The 9,234-nt window shown below is 32.4% G+C and overlaps 1 long non-coding RNA gene across 4 annotated transcripts; it reads left to right on the forward strand.

Annotated features, from left to right (window-relative positions):
- Positions 1-1,982: 1,982 nt before the first annotated feature.
- Positions 1,983-8,829, forward strand: LOC104229447 (uncharacterized). 4 transcript variants are annotated; one of them, XR_711634.2, is made up of 6 exons: positions 1,983-3,182; positions 3,285-3,436; positions 5,395-5,448; positions 6,762-6,795; positions 7,522-7,605; positions 8,461-8,829. It is a non-coding gene; the product is annotated as an uncharacterized lncRNA (long non-coding RNA). The 4 variants fall into 4 exon arrangements; XR_711632.2 differs by having other exon boundaries at positions 1,983-3,436; XR_011407539.1 differs by having other exon boundaries at positions 1,983-3,436; positions 7,539-7,605.
- Positions 8,830-9,234: the final 405 nt, after the last annotated feature.

The following is a 9,234-nucleotide window of genomic DNA, read 5'->3' on the forward strand; positions in this document are numbered from 1 at the left end:
TTGCACCACGAAGAACATAATTCACAAGAAAGACTATCCAAGGGTGTGGCCTAGTGGTCAATGAAATAGTTAGATGAGGTCTTAGGTGTGGAGACAAAAAATACTAGGAGATTCTTTCTATCTTGTTCAAACCTTGGTGGATAGAGTTACATGATACCTCTGATGGGAGATAGCAGGTATCCCGTGGAATTAGTCGAGGTGCATGCAAGCTAGCTAGCCCAGGTAGCACGGTTACCAAAAAAGATTTAAAAAAAAAAGACGAACAAGGCAAAAAACACTAAGTGATTTTTTTTTATCTGTCTTAGCCTTGATAAGCATAATTATCTGGTATCTACGCTGATGAGGGGTAACACATATTCGATGGAAGAGCCCGAGGTGTGGACGAACTAGCCAAGACACCATCAATATAAACTAAATAAAAAAAAATCACAAGTGGAGAACTCAAACCAATAAAAAGAAACTGCACTTTCATCATATGGCATGCAAAGTAGCTGAAATGGAGATTTTTAAACAAATGAAGCAATTAAAACAAGAATCGAAGGTATTAAGTCCTCCGATTTAATCCACTGATCTTCCTGTGCTTAAATGTCGGAACTAATTTCTGTTACCAAATTTAAAACAGAATTTCCAATCTATTTATTAACCAGATGAAGAGTTGCAGAAGTTCCCAAGTTAGCTAGTCAAGAGCAGTCAGCATATTTCAAGTCACTTCCCAGTCTAGATTATATAAAAAGATAACATTTTTATTTCTTTTTGTTGTCAAATGCCAAAAAGGAGAGTAAGCTGTAACAGGAAATAAAAAAAGAAGGTATATTAAGGGTTGGTTGGTTTCGAGTAATAAAGAGTAAAAGAAATAATCTGTTGATTTAGTAATTTTAAGTAAAAAGTTGTTATGTAACTCATTTTGTCAGTCGATTTCTTTTCTTTCCATCATTAACAAATATGTTTGGATTAATAGAACCCACGTGCAGAAGTCTAGTACTTTATAGTTAATACAAGTAATACTCAATAACAACATCACAGTATATTTCACACCGTGGGGTCTGAGGAGGATAATACCTAGTGGAGGTAGAGAGGTTATTTCCGAGAGACCCTTTGCTCAAGCGAAACAATTTACATCAGGTTTGAAAAACAAATACAGTAATGAAGCAGCCATGTTGAAAATAATGAATACAAGAACAGTGACAACGATAAAATTACAAAGCAATAAGAAAACCGACACAAGGAAAACAACATGTAGTAATAGAATAATACGAGAATGATAATAATAATAATACTATTGATATGAAAAACACAAAACATTTACGATGTCCCAAACTCAACTACCTAGTAACCTTTTACAAGTAATACTCATTGGAAAACTATATCTAATATGTTCTTCAAGATGATATATGCTGAAGTTATTATCTTTAAAGGTAAGCAAATAATTGTACAGTATAATTGTGTCACTCAATTGGCACTTCCTGTTTGTTCTATTGTTTTCATGCGCATCTCATCGTCCACTACAAATTTGTTTGCTCAGTTTGGTGAGACCATAAAGAACACATAATTTGTTGTTCCATCATCTCATATCACTATGGTTGACGTTTGGTTGAATGCTAAAAAAAGAGAGGAGAAAAATCTGATACTTTGGAAAAGATGAGTACAAAGGGAAAAGTCTCCAACTCACTTCGCCCATTGTTTACTCAATATTTTGACATAAAAGCTACATAAGTTGTACAGTACTTATTAAAATTTATGTTACTTTACTATTACTATTATTTAGAAATGAGAGTTGGGTGTACAAACATGGTACGAACAAGGGTAAATTTGAGATGTCAAAAATAATTCTGCTTGTGTTTTCTCAATTTTGCCCCTATCCTTTATGACAGAAGCGTTGCTATATGGGGGTTTAACGGTAATTACATTTGTTCCTTCGTTAATATCGAACTCCTACATATTCTGACAGTCTTCTTCATTAGCTCTTCCATAAATGAGCCCAGTTCTCAATTCTCTGCCTATACTGATTTTGCCCCTAATCGCTCAATTCTCATAGGAAGCTGCTGAATCTGAGAGGAGAATTTTTTTGTTACTTCGCTCAGCTCTCCGACATTCTTCTTCTTCCTCTTTCTTTTTTCCTTTGTTTTTAGTGGATTTCATAGGTGAATTTTCGATTTTCTCTGTTTTATAGCCATGTCTATATTTCAGTTTTCAATGTGAAATTTAGGGATTTTGTGTTCTCTATGTCTTGACGTGAATAGTGAAAGTTAATTTACCGTAGTTGGCACCTGTAAATTTAGTCTTGATCTTTTTGCACCTCTGCCTCTCGCTCTCTCACACACTTATATCTGTTACCAATTTTCTTTGCAAAAAGTTGATGCATACTGTTTTCTTGATCACACCTACGTGCGCTCCTCTTCAAATGTTCTTTCATTTTTCTTCTGTTTTATTTATTGGCCATATCTTTCTAACTCTAATTTCTCCAACAACTAATAGTGCAATTCATAATTTGCCCAAACTTCTCATCTTCTGTAAATGGGTCTCTTTAGGATTTTTAGTGCCAACAGTTTGATGTGAAGTGGGAGTTGGGGTGTACAACACCGCAATCCTGAGTTGTATGAAATGCATTGTAAATTATACTTAATATTAGGACATACATCATTGAGAAATATTAACACGCCTACTCCATCTTTATTTTATCAAACCATGTGTCTTAAATATTTCTCTCATTCACCACTCTCTGTATATAATTTTTTTTCCTATCTCCCCACTTCAAGAAGAGTCATTTGGGTTTGTTTTGCAGTTCTTCTCGGCTTCTCTTGATTAATATATTTCAGCTTTCTCCTCTTTTTGATGTCCAGATTTGTTTCATGAATTCTATCTATTTTTTATTTTACAATCATGTGGCTTTGGCTCTTCGGTTAATTGATTCTGTACCTGCATTTGAAGAAGACGACCGAGAGTGAAAGTTAAGTTTCCATTTCATAGGCTTCAGAGAGGATCTATTATGATTGAGCAACTAAATTCCCACGGCTTTGGGTCTTTCGTTAAGGGATTCTGCTCATGCATATGCTCACTTGACTATTTCGTGTGTAACCAGTGCTGTCGTGTGGGGAACAAGTAAGATTTCCTGCTTGCTTTGGATATTGTATTGGCAATCTTGGCGTTTTCTCCTTCGTCCTACATAACCCCTAATCCTGTAGGTAAAAAATGAATTTGTTGAAGGCTATTATAGCATTTTCTTTGTGTTTACAATACACATGCATGTACTCTTTGACGACTATTTTGTGTCTATCTCTTAGCAGTAAATAGTATTACGAACTACTCAAATAGAATACAGAAGGGCTCTGTAAACAAAAATTATGCGGTCACCAGTGTTTCAATTTTATAGCAGTCAATGGTATTAAGAAGAACTCAATGTGAATAGATGAAGGCTCTGTGAACAAAATTACCAAAGGTCAGAAATAAACTTATGTTCTTCCAATTATTTTGGTTACCTTTTCATTTATTTATACATTGGAGTTGGCAAAAGGCGAGTTACCTTAGATTTTTATCTAAAAGCCTACAACAGAGCAGTTTATTCTAAATTTGAAGATTTAACTAAAAACAAGAAACAATAGGGCTTTCTGGCAACAAGGCCGATGGAAATCAAGGTGAGTTAGATGAAAAGTAGATCACTGGACGCCATTGGTGAATTCCTTAAATTCTCTGTTTGTTGGGAGCTAGATAGAATATGTAACAAGTTTTAATTTAAAGAAGCAACTTTTTGAGTAATCTGTATATTTATATGACGAGCGTGTAAGCAGATATGTATAGGATTATAACTGAAAGAATGGCACACAAAAGTATCTCTGAATTGGTTAACAACAGAATTAAGGAAAGACATTAGTATTTGTTTCTTTCTATTGTCCCTCACTTGTGATTTTTGGTAGTGAAACATTACATTTAATAGACTATTCAGACGGCTATTGTTTTTTGAATTGGAACTATTCAGACGGCTATTTTGTATTTACTCCTTTTAAAAGTTAAAATAGGTAAAGAAAATACAAAATAATTTAATGTAATTCTTACCAAATTTAGCCAATTTACTTTCGGGCCTTATAACTAAGATAATTGAAAGAATAAGTTGTTACTTAAAAGCGCAAGAATGACCTCATTGGCAATCGAAGTATTACCGATGAATTGTATGTCACAAGAAAAAAATAATTGCACCAGATATCATTCTAAATAGTGCTATATGCTCCAGAGTGACCTTGAGGAACTATTTAGTAAAAATTTTATTCATTTTGAAGCATTGAGGTTAACGTTGAAGTCTTATTTAGTGAGTACTACTTTTTATTTGATTTGTTGTTTTCTCTCAAGTTCATCTTTCTTTTCTTTCTCTTCATTTTGGATTTTCTCAGCATCTTTGTTTGCAATTTTTCTGAACTCCTGCAGCTCATAGCATATTGTGAAACTGCATTCTTCTACAACAATTACATTTTTTATTTTTCAGTTTATATAAGTATCTCCTTTTGCTAGGCAGTGTATTTCCGAGCTGGTTCTGAAAACCTTTGCACCAGAAAACGTGAGAGTCTAAATATCATTGTGATGCTTCTAATTAAAAAAAAATGTGCCTTCCTTTGACTACATTCAGATAAATTATGTTTGAAACTATTAACATACTCATGGCTTGGTTAGTCTTAATTAAAACAACTTATGTTCTTCATTCGTTTGGATTCAACATATATTAGTATTCTCCCCAGTGATGCCTTTTATCTTGCATGTTCTTAATTCTTTCCTTTCTGTTGGATCCAGGCAACCAATATATGGCTATGTTAGGCACCCAAAGAAATTAAAATTGACAACATAGGTTAGTATAATTAATAATTCTAGCACTTCAAGATTCTCTATAGTGTAGGTTAATAAAATTAATTTCTTTATATCCACACGATTCGCCTACTATACCTTTTAACAATACTGTTCAGTAGACCAAATTCGATGAAGGGTATATCATGCGATGCCATCAGTAAATTCCTGAAATTCTATGTTCAATGGGAGAAAGAACGTGTAATATGTTTTTTATTTAAAAGACCTTTTTTTATGAGTATTTTGTATGTGTATTTTGTGTGATAAACGTGTAAACATACGTTTGGAATTATAGTTGGAGGAACTGCCAACTTAAGCATTTCTGCTTTTTGTGATAACTGAGTTAAGTTTTGATTGGTTCTTTTAAGCTAATTTTAATTTCGCTGCTAAAATATTGTAAACTAGGTTTGTGGTAATAGAATTGGGAAGCAAATATACTTCATTTTTTTCGTGCAATATTTGTTAAAACCTACCTTATGTTGTTAGCTATATAACTATCTCATCACATGAAATTTACTGTAATTCATAGCTTTACAGCTGCATATCTGATGTTCATGTTACTCACAGAGGTATCTTTGGACCCAGCACCCAGCAAATAGAAAAATTGAGTGTGCTGCTATGGTAAGTTATTCATATTTTTCTTAGTAGATAACAAAAGAGGAATAGAAATGCTCGCTTATGTTTTCATCCTTGACCTTTAACGTGATCAATGGCTTAACTCATCCACAGGGGCGGCCCGACGAATTTTGTGGTCTAAAGACAAACTTTTTAAGGGGCCTTAACTTTTTTTTTATTATTATTATTTATTTCAAGTCTATTTTTTTTTAGCTTTTCTTAGATGCAAAGTTATTAATGGTTTTCTTATAATCAGTAACTCCTAATAAGTATTTCTCAACTGACAATATAGCTAATCCATTTAACCTTTCTTGTGACATTGTTGTTCTTAGGTAAGATTTTATCAATTTTAATTTTGAAAACTTCTTTCCAAGCAACGGTAACATGAGTTATTAACATTATTCTATAAGAAATTTAGGTATTTGAAAAAGAATTAAATCTTTTTATTTGATTAAGTGTATCAATTAAACTGTAATCTTCTAATTGTACTATTTTTCTTAATACTCTTAATTTAGAAAATAAATTTAAACCATCAATATCGAATTGATTATTATGCTTTAAGGAACATTCAAGATTAAGAAAATATTTTTTCAAATTTCCAACATCTAGTGATTTTAATTTTTATTGCCAACTAGAAAGCCAAAAATATTTTCATATGCTTTGATTTGTTCAAATCTATTTTGAAGTGAAAAAATAGCATTATCTATTATGTATAAAAGTAATCAACTCTAAAGGACCCTTCGAAAGATTTTGAGATTTCTTTATCAATATTCACATCAAATTGTTACTTCCTATATATCACACGTTTCTTACGAAATTCGGGTTCGATATTCATTTCAAGTGCAATTTCCTTGGTAGAAATCATAGCAGTTGCAAATCCTTCTTCTCTATATTTGTTAAAGAAAGAAATCAAACTTTTTTCCACAGAACCTTTTTTGAAACTTATACATAGTCTATTAGATGTAACATAAAATGGGGCCTCCACAAATGTGGAGCCTAAAGCGGTTGCTTTACTTGCTTTATGGAAGGGCCGCCGCTCATCCAGTAGACCACTAGATTTTATCATTTTTGCCATAAGTACTAATAATAAAGCCCTAATTAAGTGATTTTCTTTGAATCATCTTTTGATAAAAAATACTATTACTATTGAGAATACATATGAAAATTTGCAACTCTGTTTTTGGGTTTATGAAAAGAAAGACAGAACCAGAGAGTTTCACTGTTAAGTCTTAACTATTTTCTGTAGATTTTCACAGAAAATTTCATCTTCTCTCTTCATTTCTCTATCTAAATCACTCTCTCTTGCTCTCTGTTTTCAGAAGCTTTTGGGTTTTCATGGTGGTTTATGTTAAGGTACTTTTTGTTTTTCGATTGAGTGTAATTTTCTTGTTCTGTTTTATACTATATCTGCTTCATTTTTTTTGCAAGTATTTTTTTGGGTTAAAATTTGATTTTTTGTCAAATTTAATAACTGTATTTTTGTGTTGATAGTTGATGTGAGTATTGCAAATGGGTGTTTGTGTTTCGAGCTGAAATTTGATCCTTATTGAAGTTTGTCTCTTCTTTGTTGATTCCTTTTATGTACTGATTATGTATAGGTTGAGTTTTCTGAGCTTATTTTTCTATAGAATTTAAGTTATGTATGCTATTAGTTTAAGCCTTTTTATACTATTAGGTTATTCAATAGATATATTTAAAAGTAAGTCTCCTTAAAATGTGGAATTTGTAATATTGAAAATAAGATAAAACTAACATGATGTGAAAAATTCTCTTACATTAATTGTATATACAACTTAAAATCTTTTCTATTTAGCCTTCGACGGATCACTTTTCTCATGTCCAACTGAGTATCACTGGCCAATGCCCACAGTATGTTTGGCCTATTTACTGTATGGTGTATCAACGCTATCTTGATGTTTGATAAGTTGTTGCTCGCATAGTTGATGAAGTGAATTTGATGAATCCAAGAAATTGAATGGCGTTATAAGACCCTTTTATTCCTTAACAAGCAACATTGTTTCTCATTTGTTTGTATTTTTCATTTATTTGTTTTCTAAGAATCCTCATTGATACATATAGGCAATTGTAATTTTCAGAAGAACATGTTCAGCCTGCAGGGATCCTTAGAAATAATGGGCTACTATTCAATGAATCTGCTAAAAGGTGCACATTTTATTGAATTATGTACGGACATTCCTATGGTCTTTCTTCAAAATATTAGTGGGTCTATGATAAGCATTATTGTTTTTCTCCTCCTGTGGTATATGTGTTTGACACAAATTTGCTTTAATCAGTTGTTATAGACTATAATTAAGATGAAAAACCGAATAAACTTATACATTTTGAAACACTTCATGATGAATGGCTAAGTGAATTTACAATTTTGTTGGTGCGACTAATAGGAAGGGCAATGTTGTTTTAGAATATTTATGGTTATTAACAATCAAAAAGTCCTTTCAGGGAAATCTAATAAAATTTACGATAAAAAAGAATGTACTTTGGTTATTCCAAAAATATCCGACCATTTTTTCGTGATTTACTTAGATGAGATTTCAATTTTAATAGGTTATGTACCCATGAGCTATGTTTTGGTTGTGATATCATGCCATTATTTTCTATAGTAGATATTCTCGACTATAAAGAACAAAGAAAAGGGAAGCAGGAAAACAATGATTAACCCAAAGTAAAATTAGATTGACCTAAAATTCTATCAGCATTGTGGACGACATTATGCATGAGCGAATGCTATTGGTAGGAGCATGTGCTTTTTGTGTTTTCAGGATTATTTGTGGCTGACATCCCACAGTAAATTTTGATTTTTAGAAACTGAATGTTGCTATGTTTCACCTGGAGATTTTTTTAATACAAAGTCTGTCTGCAAGATATGGTTATGATGTTCCTTAGTCTGCTCCTACGGTTGAATTTTTCCAATGTAAGATATAACTTCTGCTGAGAAAATATACATGAATATGTGACGAAGGTTTAATCGTAGTGTTTGATTCTTTTATCTGCATGTAGCATAAATCCCCAACTTTGCTTGGATAAAGATGGAATAAGCGTGGTGGGACTGAGATTGTGGCTGCACGGTTGCCCAATTGAGTTTCATGTTGTCTGATGAAGAAGAGGCAAATTTTATTCAAGATTAAATTTAGGCAGCATGAGGAAAATGGTGACTATCCTATCGTCTGCTGTTCTAAGCTATTACGTTCTGCCTCTATGTGAGCGGTGATATTCCTACTTTATTTCAATTTTCAGCTTCACACTTCCTGAAAGCTACATTGAGAGCTTGTGATTCACATAGGCACAAAAATTACATGTATGAGGTTGCAAAAAATATTTTTTATTTGACTCAACAAGAACATAAATGACATTATCCCCTTACAAAGATATTGGAGTCTCCGCATATTGAGAGTTGATCAATTTTTAATCAGTTTTCGACTCTAAATTCAGACTACTTTGGTGAGCACGGGCTTCCTTTTCTAGTATTTGAAAAACTAAAATTTTCAACCTTTTTATTAGTAGAGAGTATTCTAAAAAATGTTTGAAGACAAGTTATCAATGTTTAGACTCCAAATAGTAATAATGTTGCAACAAGTTATTAAAAGAATTATCTTGGTGGATAAAGTTGTAGACACCAAAATTTTAACAGATCAAGCTAAATCCTAAATTTAAGACACTACTGCAAGATGACTCTAGAAATCCTAGGAGTTTATTAGGGTTGTTTGGAGGCTATTCTATCAAAATCATATCTTGGAGCTACCCTACCTTAGCCCTAGGTCACTTCTATAAAAA

This window comes from Nicotiana sylvestris, chromosome 5, assembly GCF_000393655.2.
Source record: "Nicotiana sylvestris chromosome 5, ASM39365v2, whole genome shotgun sequence".
Lineage (NCBI taxonomy): Eukaryota > Viridiplantae > Streptophyta > Magnoliopsida > Solanales > Solanaceae > Nicotiana > Nicotiana sylvestris.